Source organism: Prosopis cineraria, unplaced genomic scaffold, assembly GCF_029017545.1.
Source record: "Prosopis cineraria cultivar Desert tree isolate PC_DT_omini unplaced genomic scaffold, ASM2901754v1 PC13, whole genome shotgun sequence".
Taxonomy (NCBI): Eukaryota; Viridiplantae; Streptophyta; class Magnoliopsida; order Fabales; family Fabaceae; genus Prosopis; species Prosopis cineraria.
Genome location: NW_026555344.1, coordinates 26,123,969 through 26,145,770, shown reverse-complemented (window position 1 = coordinate 26,145,770; position 21,802 = coordinate 26,123,969). Strand labels below are relative to the sequence as shown.

The following is a 21,802-nucleotide window of genomic DNA, read 5'->3' as shown; positions in this document are numbered from 1 at the left end:
CCTTGGGGTTTAACTATAGTTTTCAAAATTCACGAGCCTTTTATAATAAGTCCTTTGTATGAGATAATACATAAATTTGTCCTTATTGTTTCTTTCAATTTTAAAATCACACGACTTCCCATATTAAGCTGCCCAGATCCGGACCAAGCAGAGAACAATACAGAAAAATGACGACGGAGGAGACGACAGTGAGGAACAAGCAGGTGGTTCTGAGGGACTACCTAATATCAGGAAGTCCAAAAGAATCCGACATAAAAGTGGTCGAGGCTTCCATGGAGCTGAAGGTTCCAGAAGGTTCGAATCAGATTCTGCTCAAGAATCTTTACTTGTCCTGTGATCCAGACTTTCGACACTTGATGACCAAGGAAGGTCTTTCTGGTTTTCATTTCACTCCTGGTTCTGTGAGTCTCTCCCCCTCCCCTCCTCTCTCTCTCTATATATCTATATATCTGTTCTTAAATTTGAGGGATAATGAGATTGAATCCATAGATTTTTATGATCCTGGAACATGGTTTCTTCTTTTAACTGCTAAAAATTTATTCTATAAGCCTAGTGAGAAGACCAGAAAGTGGGTTTGTTATATATCTGCAGTTATAAGCAATGGTATTTTTGCTTCTTTCTCGCGTTAAGTTTTGGTGATTAGATTTGGACTATTTAAATTTGTCAATAATTTCTTATAGTTAAGAGTTCTTTTTTTTTTTTCTTTTTTTGTTTCTATTTTGATTCATGCATGCATTAACATAACATTTTTTAAAAAAAATAAAAATTAAATATCAACTATTGAGATTAAATTCATTCCAGATTTTGGTGTTCAACGTACCCCTTATAAGCACCGAAACCAATTCCAAAATGGATCAGGGATACATTTGGCTTTAGATAATTTTTCGTGACAAAATGTAGCGATAAGGAAAAGAGAAATTTTCAAGAGAAAATTTATTGTTTTTTTCCGATGAGAAATATGAAAGAAATTTGTGTGTAGAAAAGTTTCAGACTTAGCTTCTCTTTATTTTCTCCCCTCTTCATTTTCTCTTCACTTTCCATCTCAATCATTGAATTTATTTTTAAATGGTTGAGATTTGATGTTTCATAACATTATTATTATATTTATTTTTAAAAATAATTTTATGAAACATCAAATCTCAACCATTTAAAAATAAATTCAATGATTGAGATGGAAAGTGAAGAGAAAATGAAGAGGGGAGAAAATGAAGAGAAGCCAAGCCCGTTTCTTGGATTGATATTTTGGTGTTTTAACTTCTCATCAAGTTTTATTTTAGTAATTTAATTTTAAAAAATATATTTTTAATTATTTAACTTTAATATTGTTAATTTCATTAATAAAATAATGTTGACATCAAACTGTTAAATGTTAACAAAATATTTTTAAATACTGACATATTAAGTTTAATTTTTTTCAATAATAATAATTGATACAAAAATTTATCATTTGAGACTAATAATAACATTGAAAAAAAATTTAAAATTAAGGGATCAAACAAAAATCTTATATAATATTTAAGAATTAAAATCACGCTCTTAACTTTGAATTTTTATTTGATTCTTTCACGTCATTTACTTTAAGTTTGGTTCTTCAATTTTTTTTCTTAATTTTAGTTTCGTATGCTAATTTTATTTGGTTTTTTTCCCAATATTTGGTTTTAATTTAACCACCTTAAATAATCTATTTTAATTTTAAATTTTGTCTCTTAATTTTATTAGGTTCTCATTTAGTCCTTTAATATAAGAGATGAAACCAAAGGATACGATAAAATTATAAGATTAAATTAGAATCAAATAAAATCAATTAAACTTGAAGCAAAATTAAAGAACTAAAATTTTATAATAATTTGAAGGTTAAAGTATATTTTTAGTCCTGTAAATTTATATGAGATTTTATTTTATATTAAAATTTTAAATATTGACAAAATATTTTCAAATGTTAACTTATTAAATATAATTTTTCTTAAAAATAAAATTCATTAGCAAAAAAATAATCACTTAAAACTAACAATATCAAGATTAAATGATTAAAAATACACATTATAGAATTAAGAAAATAAATAAAAAATTTTATATAAAATTAAAGAATTAAAAATATATTTTTGTTTAACTTGAGAATCACTGTGACTCTATCTGTTGGCAACTACTAACATTTGTTTTTAAGAATTGCAGCCAGTATTTGGATATGGAGCGGCTAAAGTTGTTGAATCTCAACATGCTGACTATATGAAAGGTGATTTTGTTTGGAACAATATTATGTAGGAAGAGTGTAGCCTGGTCTCTCCAGCAGGTCAATTCCTCTTCAAAATTGACTACAACAACGTGGTCCCACTTTCTTACTATGCTGGAATCCTTGGTATGTTAATGTGTATCTCTTCGACAATTTCAATATATATATATATATATATATTATCTCATATTATGTCGGGATCAAGTATTATCAGTAAAGTAAATAGTTCATGCTAGCCAAGTATATTCAGATTGGGCTTAATTTGGGTTAGTCTGAATAAGCCCAAACTTATAAAAAAACTTAAATACCTAAAGCCAACCCGAATCTCTTTGAGCTGGTCCAAATACCTGAATTATTAATTTTTTACTTTAAAATTAATTATTTTTATTTTAAAAAATATAAAATATAGTTTTGAAATATTTAAAATGATGTAGAACACTCAAACTTTTATTTAAAAAATATATGAATTTAAAAATTTAAAGATCAGTATTGAAATATATTTTCAATATTATCTTGTGATATTTTATAGATTAAAATAATAAAAATATGACAATACAATGGGCTTGCCAATTGGACTAACAATACCCAATTAAAAATAACCTTCTTAATGTAACGTCCCCCCCCCCCCCCCCTACAAGATTAAAATTGCCAATTTGGTAATAAGTGTTAGGTTTAGTGGAAGGAATTATAACCATTTAAATGCGAGGACTCAAGTTTAAGTTTATGTAGATGTAATAAGACCGTATTTAAAAGAGTTATTTTCAATAGAATCTAATGATACTCAAATCTAACTCAATTTGATAATCATAAAAAAAAAAAAAAAAACAAGAAGAAGCTATCGATCTTGCTTGAGAAAAATCGAATGCATTTCATCACTTGATCAAACTACTATTTGTAACAATTTCAATTTGCATTGGTTGCAAGAGAATTATTATTATAATTATAACAAACTTAATCATCTGGTCTTCATAGTTTAGCTCAATTATAACTCAGTCTATAAACTTTAACTCATTATATAACTCAATTCCTATAATTTTAACAATTTAAAACATTAATCCCTAAGTTTCAAGAATTTACTTTAATTTTTATAATTTTATTTTTCAAAATTTAAGAAATAATATTTTAAATAGTTATAACTATAGAGTATAACTATAGATCATAAGGATTGAGTTGCACCAAATCAAAATTTAAGAGTTAAGTTTTAAACAAGTGAAAACTACAAGGATTAAGTTACGGTAATTGAGTCAGAATTTAGTAATTGAATTTTAATTGCAATAATACTATAGGGGTCAAATGACTAATAACAATAATAATAATTATTATTATTATTTATTATTATTATTATTATGCTTTTTTCTTTTAAACACAGGGATGCATGGTATGGTTGCTTATGTTGGTTTGTTCGAAGTGGGACGCCCCAAGAAAGGAGACCTTGTACTTGTGTCAGCGGCAACTGGGGCAATTGGTCATACTGCTGGCCAATTGGCAAAATTGTGTGGTTGTTATGTTGTTGGAACTGCAGGAAGTCAAGAAAAGGTATGTTTCTAACACAATATATTTAAGGGAAAAATTATTAGATAAATTTGTTACACCACATGATCTATTTAATAAAAACATGATATATAGATATTGTTAAATATAAATTAATTCTTACATTAATGATAATAGAGAGAAAAAATGACAAAAAATTAAATAGATATTTCATTATAAAAATAAAGTCATTAAAAATAATGATACATAATATTTTATTTAATTGAATTGATACAATTTTATTAGATGGTCCATGTATGTGGTACACCAAATCTATTCAAAAATTTATTGTATTTAACGTAGTCTAAACAATGAATGACATTAACTGTTTATTTTGACTAGTAGAATTTATCATAAATTTCATATTTTTTATATTGAATTTTCATGTATTCTAGTTTTATAAATAAGGAAATGGTACCAGCACTCATATATCATCCCAGCCTTGTTATCCCTTCATTTCCAATACTGCAACAAGTTTTACTTTATTAGATGAGATCAATTATATAGATTGCATGGCATCATTATACTTTGTCAACAACCAAACTTTTTAATATATTATTGACTAAAAAGTCTCTTTTACTAACTTTTTTGAACGTTCTTATTAGTGTTTCTCTGCCTGTATTTACGGGATTTAAAACTTTGGTTAAATGGCAAAAATGTTCTAAAATTTTTTCATGAAGGAAGCCTAATGTCATAATTTTTTTTAAGTAATGTCACCTCAAAATTTACAAAAAAGAGTGCAATGTAGCCCTACCAACACCCACATCCACATTTGATCGTTAAATCACTCTATTCGGCCAAAAATATTTATAGGTGGCAAGCTATATATAGGATGAGTAGAATGAATCATGGGTTCCACATGGCTCTGAAAATTCTAAGAAACCAATGAGGTCTTTGCCAAGACCAAGTTGATTCCTTTTAGAACTTGCTTTATTCACTACTTTCTTAGTTTCCTTTTTAAGCCATATGATACTTTATCCAATTTTCAGTGTTATTGCGCAACTATATGTCTTTAAAATATTCTATTTTATATTTGACTTTCTCTTGTAAGTTCTCATTCCACAATTAAAACTCTTTATCTCTCAATCCATAAACTTTTGAGTCTCCACAAAATTTCTTAGCAACCTTTCCTACCTCCTCATCCATATCCTTTCATAAGATATTGGCACTTTCTCCAGATTTCCAAATTCTTTCATTCAAATGATTCCTGTCATGGCCCTTACTTTCAACCACATAATTATCCATACACTAAACCTTTAATTAAATACTTTGCAATGGCAATTAAAATAAAAGTAATCATTAACCAAAGTTGCCATGGTAGAAAAGAATATCCATATTTCAATAAACCATGGAAATTGGCTAAAGAGTTTGGACATCTTTAGGAAATGGGATCCCACAAACTATTTAATATCAAAACCCATTTTAAAGGGTTGTTTAACCCTTATAAATAAGAGTAGAAAACATTTAGGAAGCATCATAGTTAAATGAGCTTTGGAATAAGTCAAAAAAAGAGTCAAAACAATTATTTTCATCCAAACAAGTCAATCTGCTATAGCCAAAAACCGTAAGCCATAGCCAACTGCACACAAAAGCATGCAAGCCATGACCAGAAATCAGTAAGCTGTAGCCAACTCCTCTATAGATACATAAGCTGTGGCCAAGGCATTATAAGTCACAGCTTATCTATCATGACAACAACTGTAACATCTCAAAAATTTTAATACTCAGATTTATTTTAAAAATAAAATAAAATATCTATAATTAAATTAAAATTTAGAATAATTTGATAGAGGTCCAGAGTTTAAATTTTACTAAGCAAAAGTTGGGTTTTATTTTATTTTTAACTATGAAAAAAATTACCAAAGTTGATATGAGCTTTTGTGCTATAATAAAAAATGTTGGGCCCTTTCTTGTAATTTTTTCCAAAGTCTTATATAAGCTTTTTTTAAGGGGAAATTGAACACAGGAAACACAAAAAAAAAAAAGAACAAAGAGCACGAGAGAATGAGAGGAAGAAGAGAGGGGAAAGAGAGGGAGTTAGGCTTGGATCTAGGAGGCTTTATGACCGTTGCCAGCTCGGCTACACGATAGGTAAACTCCCTACTTCAATCCTCTTTCCTTCCTCTTGATTTTCTTCAATTTTTGGAAGAGGCAATTTTGGATTTTGATCCCAAAGTCTTTATTCTTGTAAGCTTTTGTTTCTTTGGATCTTAGGGAGGATGTTTTGAGTTTCTATATAGTGTTCTAATGTTTTGAGTGGATAATTGGATGAAAAGAAGTGTTTTGGGCACAAATCAAACCCCAAGAGATTGGGTTTTGCTCTTAATGATTTAAGTCTATTGATTTAGTTATAATTTTTCCATTTGAGCCCAATAAGATTTAAATTAAGGTTTGGTTTTCATTATAAGGGCTAATGGTGAAAGTTGGTAACACTAAGTGAAGGTTTTTAATTGATTAAAAATTATATAAATTGGAAATTAGCCTAGTGATGGCTAATAAATAATTTTGATGGTTAAGTGATACTATGTGAATGGTTGGTTTAATATATGGACCATTAGGATGGATTATGACTCATTGACCCAAGTTGTGTGGTATGAGTTATAGTCTTCATTAATGCTATTTGTCATGATAAGTGATGTAGATCACTTATATGTTGTAGGGATTGTTGTTGAAATTTGTTCGGAAGTTAAGGAATAAGCCGAGTCCTATTTTGTACAAGAGGAACTCTTTTGGTATCAAAGGATTGAGGTAACAGGGGAATTTATATTTCTTATTGCTTTGTTTAGCTATTTTTGAGTAGATAATATTATCTAGCATGCATTACATGTTTTAAACAATTGAATGCAAATAAAATGTGTTTTAGAAGGGTTTATGGGGTATTGCTTTAATAAATCTATATTTACTATCTATTTAATATTGATGTTACTTATGGAAATAAGATTATTAGCATGCATTGTGATCATAAAAAATAAAGAGTTGCACTTAGGGAAATGCAATTAGGTTTGGTACCTTAGATAGGCTAAGGAACCGCTTAAAGGATGAATTATGAGTGTTATACTACCTTGAGTGTTGAAGTGGCCAATACTTGAGAAAGGTAGAAAATGGTAGGAGGCATCTCGATGGGAGTTCACCAATGGGGAGATGTGGTCTTGTGATATTTTATGACTCGCTGTCAGTACTCAGTGTTGCCTTTTGTATTGTGGACTCAATACACTAAAGTGGTTAGTAGAGTAAGTGTTCGACACCTCTCAGTGGGAGCGAGAATCCGGCATATGAAATATGAGGTTGAGTGTCTAGGCCAAGGTAGCCCTCACATGGAGAGTAAGTCGGGCTAGCTCTGGGAGGGAGTTAGCTTTGACTGCTCAGGATTCACGTTGAAGGGGCACAGGCGGTTTGGTGGATCAGATCATGCCTTGGTTTATATGTTGTGCCTGTGGAGGTACAGTGGGTACAAGGTTTACCTACAAGTTAAAGAGTGCTAAGGGGCATTTTATTGGTCAGGAAAGGCTATATCGGCCTATCTCATGCATTCAAGCATCTTAATTGGTTAATTATATGTTATTTTGAATCTATTATTTATTTACTTGACCATGGCTTTCCTTGTAATAAGAAATATCGATTTCTGTATTACTGAAAATGTGGTTGTCTCATCCCTTTTTTTCAATCTTTTCAAGTCCAGGCGAAGGAACCAGTGGAGGACGGAAAAAGGAGCAGAGCTAGAGGTTGTTTGTGAATTATAAAGAACTACAACCCCTTTCTTTTGAGCAAATCTATTATAATGTATTTAGGATTAGGGTGCCAGTAGGATATGATTATGTATATGTGTGTGAGTATGTGTGGATTGTATGGCTTGTGTATGAATTTTTGTTTTCTTGTAGACTTATGGCTAGGAAACTTGGCTATGGTGTGTGGTTTTGATGGATTTATTTAGTAGACTAAGTTTCTACTACAAGAAAATATTTATTTTGGTATATATGTGATTCCACAAGAAAATGCAAAGTGGTTGTATTGCAAATGGTGTGCTATGGGCAAACATACACCTTGGATAGAGAGAGTGGGTGCATAGGCCCTACAGAAATCTCTGAGCCAAATGAAAATGTTTAGCGTATGTATTCATATGTGTATATGATATTTGGAATAGTTTTTGGCCACTCTTGTGTGATTTGTGCATTTTAGAGGTTTAGGGTCCATTTTAGAAAATGGCACCCAGGTGGTTAAATTTTGATATAAAGGGTTTTTCTATCATTTAAATATTCTATCAGGTGTTTTTAGTCCTATTTGACGTGTCCAAAGTGTTTCCACAAGTTTGTGGCCATTAGGATGAGATTTGGACAATTTTGAAAATGGTTTTTACCAAAAAACTGCACTTTTGAATCCAGGTATCCAAATCTTAATCTGATCGTTGGATTTCTCTAAAATTTAGGTCATAAGTAAAACCTTTTATAAGCTTCGTGTGGGCTTTGAAATCATGTCGATCTGATACCACATAGAGAAATAGTGCACTTCAGAATTTGGTCCAGAGGAGCTTTCATGACAGCACTTTTGCTGTCATGACAACAACTTAATAATGTTGCAACATGCACGAAATTCAATCCGTCCATTAGATCTTTCCAAAATTTGATATACTAATAGTACTATTTAAAAGTGACATGTAGGCTTTAGAATCGCTCTGATCAGAGGTCGGATGATGAAATGGTGCACCCCGAAAGTTAGTTCAGAGGTGTTGTCATGACAGCTTTTGATAGCAAAAATGACCACACTTTTAACATGTCTAATTTTTAATCCGACCATTAGATCTTTTTGAAATTTGGTACGCTTATAGTACCCTTTGAATATAACATGTGAGCTTTAAAATTACTTCAATCGGAGCAGAGGATGAATCAGCACCTCCCGAAAGTTTACCCGGGAGGGCTGTCATGATAACAAAATTAATGCTGTCATGACATCAATTAACTGTCCCTGTTTGCCTTAATTGCTTCCGTGCGCTGCATATTAATCCTTTATACTTTTCTAAGAGGTTTTATACGTGTGTTTTTCTATTATGTAAGTTGTTATTAATTTAAATGATTTATTTTCTAAGTTAGTTTTAGGATTAACTCCTTAACCACACTTAGTTTATTTAAATTGTGTAATTTTTGGATAACACTCGGGCCAAGTGTTACAACAACTATCATGACAATTATTGAATTTCAACTTCTAGCACACATAACTTTTTACTCAAATATTTGATTGAGGTTCTTCAAGTGGTCCCATGTTGACAATTTCATAATATACCCAATGGCTTTTATTTCACATCAACCTAATATCATACAAAGAAATTGGAAACCCAAGCACAGTTACTCAACTTCAAACTTAAACAATCAACTAAGTGTCTAAAACTCATACCACAAGCCATTAGCCCACACACAGGCTTGAACCATACCTAGTAGGTCTTAGTACACTTGTTCAAACATTCACATGCATCATACAACTCATAATTCAATATTTGACCACCCCACAGCCATAATCAAGGATGAAAACATGTGAAAAATCTCAATTCATGTTAATAGCAAAACCAAGCATTTTAAGCAAGTATAAGATATTTAAATACACCTGCATAACTGCTTTGGCATCCACAAAAGTCAAAGTAAAGACTTAAACCCTACCATGGCCAAGACAGTCAAAAAATGCTTAATTTAAAGTTTAAGGGTAAATACAAATATAAGCACAACTTGACCCCCAATTGGAAAATATGGATTCATATACACATTAAATTAGACATCACAATATGATGAACTATCTCTAGCCTCCAAGGCCTTCCCTTTTCCCTTAATCGAATTCTCGCCTATAAAACATTAAACTATAGGAGTAAGATAATAATCCCATAACCAAAAAAAAACCTAAGCACATACAAGTGTGGCAATCATAAGCATGCAAAGTGGGCACATTTCAAATTACGATCATTCAAGTATTTAAGCATGCAAATTAACAATGTATGATACACATGATCAATACACCAAACTTATTACTCTCCCTATTTGTTTTGATTGAATCCATGGGCTACTAATATGAATAGGAATAGCCCATGTGACTAGAGTAGCTTAAGCTCTCCAATTATAAGGGATTACCTAGCTAAAAGCTTCCATACTTACGTCCTATTTAGTTCAATTTTGTTTCACATGTGCAATGGTACTAGATATTGTATCAATATTAAGAGAGTGGTTAGCTTTTTAGGTAGACTCATGGTAATTACTATTACACATCATTACCTAAATGATAGTAATATTCATTCATATCTCCCTTCCTATAAATCTTCATTACACTCCATTACCATCTCTCCATTCTAAAATGTTATTAAGGTTACATTACATCCTATTACATTGCACTGAAACTTTCTTAAAACAAAAAAAAAACAAAGGACTTAAACCAAATAAGCCCTTACTATTAGACCATGGATTGTACCTTTCTTGAATCCTAAATCATCTCCCATAAGAAACTAATGATATTAAGAAATGCCTAACCTATACCACTTCTTAAAGGATAACGACAACTAAGCATTTGAAATATAAAGATGCCAACCAGCAAGCACCACTCTTAATGGAGGCCTACCATGTAGATTTGTAATCACTATTTTCCTTAGAGCAAACTCCTACTCAATCATGATCATGCCAAGGTGTAAATTCATATTCATTATACACACTATCATAACTCAGGCTCAACTTTAACAATCAACAACAACATGCTTGAGTTTTATATTAAATTTCGTTTAACAACTTCAATAGCATAATATAGCATACCACCCACTTTACAAGATTTTCTAAAACATAGACATGTAAATTTCATAGTAAAATACATTTTAAACATTTTACAATATTCATAATCACAAACAATAATCATATATAAGAATTTAAGTTTTCATTTATTTCAACCCTTAGTTTTACCAAACTAAGAGTGCTCGTATCAATCCAAATAAGCCTCCAACAAGCTCAAGTACACCAATGTAGTCCTAATCTACATTCAAATACATTAATCATCATTAATGACTAATTATCACTAATTAAATCAATGACTAATCATCACTAATTACTTCTAATTAAAGTCTAACCTAATTCTTAACCTAACATCCCATTATGGTTTTCAACCACAACTAGCCTCATTTTAAACTTTCCATAATTTAATTAGACATTCTCATTAGTCTAAACAACACCATTAAGCTCTCTAATTGACATTAACTTAGTCATTTATCTTTAAGGTTTACTTAAAAACCCACTTTAAGATCCTAAATCACCATTTATGGCCTAAACCAATGGTTAGCCACATAAATAAACACCCAACTACACCTATGAATCAAAATCTTGAGTGAAAATCCTAAATCATTTTTGGACTCCAATCAGAGCTTGTTTGGTTGGGGGGAGGGGAGGGGAAGGGAAATTTTAAAAATTTTTCCTCCCCTTGCCTCTAAAAACTCCCCCCTCCCTAAATTGGGAGGATCCATCCCTCCCTTCCTTCCCTTCAAACTAAACACAGCCTCAAAGAACTCAAGAACAAGCTCAAAAATGCATTAGAGGGAGAGAAGGAAGATAAGAAGCTTAACCAAGTGATTACAAGCTCTAAAACATTCTAAATGATCCATCCAAAATAATATGGGAACCCTTGCTCATTTAATATTACATTTGGGTGCCAATGTAAAGGCTCTTGCTCACTTGTCACTATACTTAAGCCACACAGTACTAGTACGTTGCTTGTGGGCAATGACCTAACATTAACATAAAAGGGTCTACTATTAATATTTATGTGAGATATGGCATAATTTTACGTTGTGTAACAACCTAAATTTTAACCACATGTTTCACAATAATTTCAAATAAAGCAACATATTTTCATCAATATTTCCAAAAACTTGTCAAACAATACAACAGGAATCCCAATAATGATCACCAATGGGCTTAAGGTAGTTGAAGCCCAACCAACAGTCCAAGACAAGCCTAGAAATTAACACTATAGTGTCTCAAACAAATCACATTCTAGACTTAATATAACCATTTAAATAACATAGGCTCAGCCTAAAATCTCCAGTTTTGTAGTTCATTCTCAAACTATTTATAACCCAACATCAAACCCCCCATTTTAAATAGTTTCAACAATTCAAATCAAATCCCACATTTATCCTAAATAAAATAGTTATATGAATTGTTCCTAATCATGGAAACAAAATAATAAAACAATTATAACTTGTGCTAAACCATATGGGATCAAGAGCCTAAGCTCACTATTCTAATGCCTTCCTTGTAACTTATCGAACAACTTACTTGAAAAATGATAAGAAGCAATATATAAGATCTAATGTCTCGAAAACATTTAGATATTCTAACCTATGCCAATGTGCTATTTAAAACTAGTTTACAAATAAGTACAACCTTCATAAATCCTTTTAGAAACCATTTTACATAATAAGGAATGCAATTTTCCACTAAAAACACATTTCATAGTTCAATTAAATAGATAAACAAGTAATGTAGATACCCAACCTCTTCTTTATGGCTCCCTTGCTCCTTATTACCCCAAGCTAAAGTCTACATTGAGTTGCACTAGTGCATTGCCTCAGAGTAAAACTCCCCTTCTTAAAAAAGAGCTGCCTATCTTCCCAAACCAACATAGGTAAATAAGAAACAATAAGGAAATCCAACCACTATGTGTATAATGGAGGTGTATTAATTGGTAATTAGAATAATTAAATCTCAACCCCAATATTGTAATCACATCAATCAACACCTTACTACCTCCTTGAATCACATTCACAAATCATTTAGAATCAACAAGCATGCTTGAAAAGCTTTAAACCAACTTTCATCCAACTCAAAAAATTTTCCCAAATAATTACCTTAACCATGGTAGATAGGAGTATACTATGGTAAATAAAAGTCAATTAATTCCGTCATAAAAACAATTCATTGACTTGAAAGCATCATCATGGTAAAAAAAAAACGGGGGGGGGGGCTACCATGGTAGAAAGGAGTAAAACATAATTTATAAAAACAACCCAACTTTTAAAGGAATGCCATGATAGAAAGAAATGAAACAACTTTTCTTTTCAAACAACTATCATGATAGAATGAAACAATCTAGATGAGTAGAAACTATCATGGTTAAGAAAAAACAATTTAAATTACTAAATAGTCATTTCAAATATTAGGATCCCAACTATTTATAATCAAAAGAAAGTGTGAAAGGCCCATTCAATACTGCATAAGTTAAAAACTATAACAAATAAAAATAACATAGAAATTTAGAAGCCGTTATGTGTTTCAAAGACTTTTTACTATTTCACAAACATTCCAAATAATATATAATCATTTCTTCTGCTGTTTAAATACCAAGGAAATCATAGTTAAATTATAGTCACCCAACATAATTTATATAAAGGGACCTTAATACAATATCATCTACCATTTGGCTTTGGTCTGTACAACATAATTTTTTTATAAAATTATCCTCCCACATGTCGCTTAGGCTAAAATATCATTTTTCTATCCTTATGCTCCCTACATATGCAAACCAAAGCCAATATCCATAAATAGATCAATTGACCAAATTCAACAGCAAGCCAAAATACACGACCTAGCCATCATGCTATTCTAAACCAGCCCACATGATCAAATCTTATCAATGCCCCTAATAAGTACAAAAATGTATCTCAATAATTCAAGATTTATAGTCATCCTAAAATATATGACATGTATAATCTATTTAAAGAGGCATGATCACAAACATGAGCCTATATGCTCAATAAATAACAAAAAACCTTGAACATTATCAATAATGCATTATTAAATATCATAAATTCAAACCTAAAGGGAGGAAATGGTTCCATACTACTGAACCTTAAGGGCTTCCTTAACTGCCACATCTGGCTCTTCTCCTGAAAATGTTAACCACCATAGGGTGAGACTAAAATGTCTCAATAACTAATGACAATTTATAATAATGTATACAAATAGTTATATGTTAGCTTGCTAAGTAACCAAAAGTAATATATTTTAAACAAATGCAAGAAATATTATATTGCATGACAAACAACCATCTTTATCTCCCTCCAATAGCCTCGAGCCATAGCCCTTACTCGGTGCTAAATTACCCAGCCAAAGATAGACTAACCTAAGCCCTTACAAGCCACATATTGAGCCTCCAATAGGGGCATATCATGTGGCACAAAAATACATCAACAACAACAACAAATCTGCCAGTACTTCCAACAAAATTCAAGCAATTTACATATCAATAATGCATAAATGTACAATGTCACAACCTTCGTAATTTTCTCATTTCTAACAATATTATAATATAGCATCTCACTTAATAAAAAAATTTCAAAATACATATTTACAATTCTACAATTTCTCAATAAACATATCCACATAATTTCTGATCAAACATCTCAACATACTTTTTAAATAATCACACAAATAATGTTAAGCAACACTAATTACAAATTAAAGCATAGATACCCTATGGATTTATCAATAATTTACCCTTTACAATTTTTTTCCATTGTCCACAATCTACACATGACATAGTACTGTATATAATATATTAATTTCAATCATTGAAATCAATAAAATAGCTTTAATCATAGAGTTAGAGAATATAACTTACACTTCTAATTTTATTATTTATACTACTTCTAAAGCTAGTGTAACTAACAAAATTTCTAATGTAAGGTCTCCTTTATTAATCCACAATTAACTCCATAATCGAGGTAATTACAAGACTAAGCCAAGTAAATTATCAAGTTTGTAAAATTTACATAAATGGGATCTCAAGTTTTAAAAACTTAACATGCTAAAAAACCATTTCATAAGCAAAAATAAGAGGAAAATATGTATACAAAGACATCATACAAGGTAAGATAATATTAAATTACAGTCAAAAGAGCAAAAATAGTGATTCTAGCATAATATGCTGTTTTATGTTATGGCATAAAATGCAAAAACCCATGACAGTGAAATGCTGCCATGGCAGATTTTCTAGCCGAATTTCTGACTCACCCCATTTCTTCGTCTGATATTCGATCGAGGCGATCTAGGTATATATAGAAAGCTTTCTTCGAGATCTAGCTAATGGAATTAGTTTCACATTTAAATCATTTCTCAATCAAAAGTTAGACAACAAAATGCAAACTTACCCATTATGCTTTTAAAATATAACTAGGGTATCTAAAATCATAACTAAGTGTCATAAGCTCACAACCACCCCTAAACCACACTTAATAGACTTAACAAGACCTATGCAATACATTACAACACTCCAATAACATGTAGAACACATTTTCTATGCTCAACTCCTTGATATCAAAAATGATAAAGGGGGTCTCAATCATGTAATCCCACCTCTAAATCACCATCATTCACAAAAATACTCACTCCTTTCTTGCACAAGCATTTTGGCCCTATTTACATTTCACATTTAATTCACATACAACCTAGGGCCCAAAATATACAACTTAGATCAAGAGTCAAATAATACAAGTAAGCAAAAATATGCAATCTCTTAATTGACATTACCAAGATAAATTATACACATAAACTCTTAAATAAACGAGGCCTTTAAATTTAGGATAGAAATCCTAAGCCTCTAAATGTTTCCTTCGGTATTGTCCTGATGAGCTAGTTCCTATAATATTGAAAAGAGGAGTAAGTATAATCACTCAGCAACCAAGGTTAGTCTAACTTATACAATTGCATATCAATTAATTATAAATATAAATGGAAATTAATATCTTCGTAAACATGTTATGCATATATTTTGAATATAGCTTCGGCCATAAAACTAACAACTATATAACCTAGCATAAGCATATATCATCACATAATTTAAAAATGCACATTATAGGGTTGCAATAATAACAACCATACACCCCTAATAGAAAACATGCCGGACCACAATAATAACAACCATGTGGCCAGAAATAGAATACATCATCAATGTCAACCTTATACCTTCCTGATACCTTCGACATGAAACCAGTGGATATTTAGTGGCTGCCTCCTCAACTCAGACTAACTCAGCCTTTCACTTGTGAGGAGCTATTAGGCCAAAGTGAACCCACTCGCTTGTGATCCACAGTTTTCCTAATCCTAACAACTATAGGGTGTCGTACCTCTAATCTAGCCTCCTCATGAATTGGTGAAAACTAATTAGATTCGAGTTCCTCAAAGAACAAGTGATATAGTCCCTAATCAACCATGGAATAATGACTACCTCCTTATTCTAACAATTGATGCTAAAGGAAGCCTTTGATTCTAATGGCAAGCCACCACTACCACATGGGTTTAACACAACTACTCTTCTTATAGGCAAATGCCTGCATAAATGATGATTCCATGCACAAAATGACAATTTACATGCCATTCAATGACATTAATCACTTCACATTATATTCACACAATTTTCTTTCTCCATTATACTCCACATGCTAGATATCACATATTCATCATTTTCATAATGACATGCTTTCAATTATCCTCATTAATCACATATGTATAAATATGCATATTATTCTCAACAATCCAACACAATTTCACACACATAATCCATCACATTGCCAAAATTTCCACCAATGGGTCTTCAATCACCGAACAAGTTCTAAACGATTTAGTTCAACAACTAATTAACAAACAACTATACAAATTAGATTTTCCCTCGGTTACCTCAAACCTTTGAGAGGTCAAATGTTTACCTCACAATAGGTTCTTTACAAGCTATACCTAAGCTTGAATGATGCATAAGATGATTGATCTACAACTAATCATACTAATTATAATTAAAATCAGCATAAACACTCTTCCAACTTCAATTAATCAATACTTTAATTACTCAAAATTTCAATCTCATGCATTTAAGCATAATCATTAGGTTTATTAACTCCATTTAACTTTCATTAACTTAAATAATCACTAATATAACACCCAATAATCCAAAATCACACTTTGGAGGTCTAAGGTTTGTCCAAAATGAATGACCCAAGCTTATAATGTTGTAAAAACTTTTAAACCAAGTGTAGAATACTTAAGCAAGTCTCATTTAGACCAATAGATTCAGACTTATAACCTTAAATCCAAAAGTCATCATCTCCTATCTTTAAATCTTACTTCCAAAACATGTAGATAGAAGAAGAAGAAGAAGAGATAAAGAAGGCATACATAGATAGAATCAAATTCTAAACAACTCTAAAATGCTCAAAAGTTAATGCCCTAGCAGAAAAATTACTCTCTTGGTTGCACCCTCTTTGTTTTTTTGTCTCTACCACTAGTTTTGACTGTTTTCGCATTTTTAAAAAAGCTAGCTCAAGAAATTATGCTGTAGTATCAATTTTTATGCTACAACATAATGTACAGTAGGTTAAAAATCTAATTTTTTTCAATAATTTAAGCCTGAGTGAACCAATTTACTTCCCAACCCAATTCAAAGGCTAAAGCCAAACCCAATAGTCGTCTCTAATTATTTTCAAACCAATTATACTTAAATTTACATAATTACCTTCATTAGATTAATAAATCATGGGAAAATTTGTTGGGATGTTACATCTAACTCCCCTGCTAACATAATCACACCCTAACAAGGCATAATCAATCATCCAAACCATTTCTAATACCATAACTTTTCTCTTTTCTATTCTATAAATTTTCATCATAATTACCCAAAAATCTCAAATTTGGTCTCAAACCTAGAATCATCATTCCAATGCCTTATAAATATTTTTTAAACCCGAATATACTCCTAAATAACGCAAAGAAATCCTAATTTTCTCTAAAATTTATTTTCTTAAAAATTTCCAATTCACTACCAAAAATAAATTTTACCATCTCAATTATATTCCTATAATTCAATAATCTCATTTCATTTATTGGAGTTATTAAATAACAAGAAGCGCATCCAAAAGAAGAAATAGGATTATAAATTTTTTATTTAAATTTAAGGAGTAAAAATAGAGATTTTACACACCAAGCATGCTAGAAAGTTTCAATAGAAGTTTTAGTCAAAAATCACAAGCCCTCAACAAGCACAACAGCATTTTCATACAGTTGTGTATGTGCGCGCGTGCACAATAATAGAAAATTAAACAATTATATCAGCATTTGAAAAAATATTCCAAGGTTACCTCTTTTTTCAAATGTATTTACGTCAATCACATATTCCAATTAACAATCTTCAATATTGATTACACAAAATTTCCCAATTTATTACTAGTCAACTACCTCTAAACTACCTAAAATCATATTGAATTCTTTCCCATTGATTATAAACCAATTAAATTCCAATTCCAATTTATATAATCATAACCAAGTCATCAAACTTCAAGTTTACACCATTCAATTGTCATTAACCACTTCAAATATATACATATCATAAGCCCTAACCTTAATCACTTCATAATCATAAAATCCAACAAATCTAAGCCAATCTAATACTCAGTATGGCTCCTAAACTCTTTTAAACCTATTTTGTTTGGAAAAATCAATCCTAAGTATGGACACCAATACAAACGCCAAATCCCACTCAACAAAAATCTAAAAAAGATGAGTAGATATGAGATCGATGATTGATTTCACTTACTTGAGAGTTAGGAGCCTGAAAAATGACTCTAAATAGATGGAAAGGCATACCTTAACAAAGCCCAAATTCCCTCTCCTTTCTTTTCTCTTTCTCTCCTACGATTTGATCTGTTCTACCAAGATCAAATATGATATAACAAGCAAGGTCAATAGTAATTGTGCATTCCCAAATCTCACCTGACATTGGACATAGCCACTTAAGGCAATTCGCACCCTTTAATCACATCCATGAAGAGACATAGACAACATGTGTCTTGTTCATGTTGGGCACGTATAGACAAAAGGTCAGACCCTGACCCTCTAAACCTCATCTACACCTGCGTTTTCCTCCTTTTGTCTTATTTATGGCTAAATATAATCAAGACTCCATTTTCTTACCCAAATTACTATTCAGACCCTCACATTTATCCCAAATAAATCCCTACACCATTCTAAATCCTTAAATTAAAATTTTAGACGATACAAGTTGTGAAGACGTAACACAACCATTATCCTTTATTCATGCTTGGTGTCAAGTTTCATATTAGTATGCTTGAGGATTGTCTACTTTACTAACATAGCTTAAGTAATTGGTTAAACATATTCTAAGTTTGATTCATGATCAACTTTCTAATTATTGTATGTGAGACTTATTTCTCTAATACTTGGGACCGGCTATGCAACATAGGTAGAGTTAATCATAAATAAATTTTTAATAAAAAAAGAATTTATGAAATCACAAAAAAAAAAATTGTTCTCATTATCTCATGAGTCAAATTTTCTTTATTTTACTATTAGGTGGATCTATTGAAGAACAAGCTAGGGTTTAATGAAGCTTTCAACTATAAGGAAATTTCATATATGAATTCAACATTAAAAAGGTTCGTAATTTATGTTCGTGCACGTGTGTGTAATAAAAAGTTTTAAGGTAAATTAGTGCTTATATTTCACATGCGTGTGTGTATGTGTATGATGTCAATATGTGCAAGGATACTCTATATTAACAAAAATGAATGTATATCTAGTGCATTCGATAAAAAAAAAAAAAGTTCCCAAAGAGAAAAGAGATGACCTTTTACATAATCATATTCCTTCATATCACTCTCTCTTAACACCATTCTATTTTTCAAAAGGCTAATATATAGTTTGAACCCTGAATTATAGGCTCAGGGGCGATTTTTACCTTAAACTTTTAAAAAATATATTTTGAATCCTAAACAATTAAAGTTAAGGCAATTTTACCCCCATCATTAAATTTCAACAAATGCCTATTAGTTTGTTTAAAAAATTGAGGCCTAATGTGAGATTTTCACCAAATTTCACTCTCCTTCTCTCTCCTACCCTCGTTTGAAGAAAGTTGCATATTATGCCCCATTTTGATGGAAGTTTGTTTGAATTTAACAATAGGGTGAAATTGCTCTAACTTTAATTATTTAGGGTTCAAAATGTATCTTTTAAAAGTTTAGGGTTCAAATTGCCCTTAGACCTATAATTTAGGGTCAATTGCATATTAACCATTTTTCAAATCTATAAACATATATTAAACTAAAATTATATATATACTTCCAAAACAAGGCATGCACACACCATAAAAGCTAATAGAATTGAATTTGCAAAAATAGGTACTTTCCAGAAGGCATTGACCTTTACCTCGACAATATTGGTGGCAAAATACTTGACACAATTCTCTTAAACATGAGACATAATCGTTGCATCTCTCTTTGTGGAATGGTTTCACAATATAATCTTGATCAATATGAAGGCATAACAAATTTAGCACAACTCATTCTTAAAAGAGGTCGTATGTAAGGGTTTTATATAGAGGATCACTATCATCTCTATCCCAATTATTTAGAGTTTGTTCTACCTCATATCAAAGATGGGAAGATAGTGTATGTTGAAAAATTTTTTGAGGCCTTGAGAATGGCCTTTTAGCTATGGCTGGCCTTTACAGTAGTCACAATGCTGGAAAACGTGAGTTGGTTGTTGCTCAAAAGTGATATAGTATTGCTATGATCTATTTTTAAAAATGTGTAAAAGTAGACTTTTAATGTTAGATTATAAGATTATGCATGTAGAAGATATTGTTGACGATTGAATTTGAACTTTATTGTAGTCCTAATTAATGTTGGAAAATAAATATTGTTTGTTACTAGCTAGTTGATTTTTTTTTATGAATTGGCATTAAATAAACCTCTTTTGAGTGCTTCATATATATGTTGTTCTTCAATGAAAACATATATATATATATATATATACATATATATAAAACTTATGGAACAAATATTTTAGAAGCATTCAATCCAAACGTGTTAAGAGTTTAAAGAGTTATTTACATATAATTTAACATTTAAACAAGTGTTATAAAGAAGGGACACAAGTTTTTTTTAATTTTAAAGAGATTTGCGCACATGCATGATCAAAATGGATTTTCATTCATCTATTAGAATGACCTCATTCAAGGCCGTTTACTATAGAGATCTGCCACTCCCGTTATGCCATACATCAATAGAGGATATACCTCTAGACCTTTACAAACAATTATGCTATCGATATGAGTTATTTGCAATACTCAAGCTACACCTTGCACGATCCCAAGCACACATGAAAATGTTTTTGGATCGTAAGCATATTGAAGTTCACTTTGAGGTGGATAATTTACTATATATGCAATGAAGCTCCAGGGAAATCACTTTGACTATTTTAGTGACTTCCTGCTGGGTGCAACAGGGAGATCACTCTATATTTCATGTTCTCATTTTGTTGGATCACAACAACACCCCCACTCAGGAAGCTTATAATGAAATGATGTCTTTATACCCACCTTTTGACCTTGAGGACATGGTCAAGCTTATGGGGAAGGATAATGTCAGGAGCTAAACACCATCAATATTGATACAAGACCTAAAAAGGAAAGACTAGCATGATTAAGAAGCAAGAAATGGGCTGGAACCCAATAGGCTTATGTAGAGGAAAAGGCATGCTTCGGCTTATGTAGAAACTGAGGACCTTAGAAGAGGACATGGATATATGAAGATGCTTATGAGTTGAGAGAAATGTGGGAGAATTGACTAGAATTCTCTTTCTATTATTCTCTTTCTTTAGGTAATCATTTACATTTCTCTTTATGTTACTATACTTTTTGGTACTGCATTTCTGTTGGTATTGTATGAAATTTGTGGCTAAACATGTGCATTTTGTGTGATTAGAACTTTTCTTCTATTTGATCCTATTTATAAGAATTTTTAAACGTTTAAGGACAAAAATACTTATTGATAAGTCATAGTGCTATTAAATGTTTATAGGGCTATTTAGTACTATTCATAAGTTATGGTGCAACTTTTTAGATAATATTTAAAATATATTTCCAAAATTACCCTTCATAAGAAAGAAAAAGTACTATGATATCACTTTTAGATGTTTTATATTTGAAATTTTACACATTTTTATTCCTTTTACTTTTTTTTGCATT

General features: G+C 31.0%; 1 pseudogene; it reads left to right on the top strand.

Moving 5' to 3' along the window:
* The first annotated feature begins 167 nt into the window (after positions 1 to 167).
* Positions 168 to 20,330, top strand: LOC129289968 (2-alkenal reductase (NADP(+)-dependent)-like; annotated as a pseudogene).
* Positions 20,331 to 21,802: the final 1,472 nt, after the last annotated feature.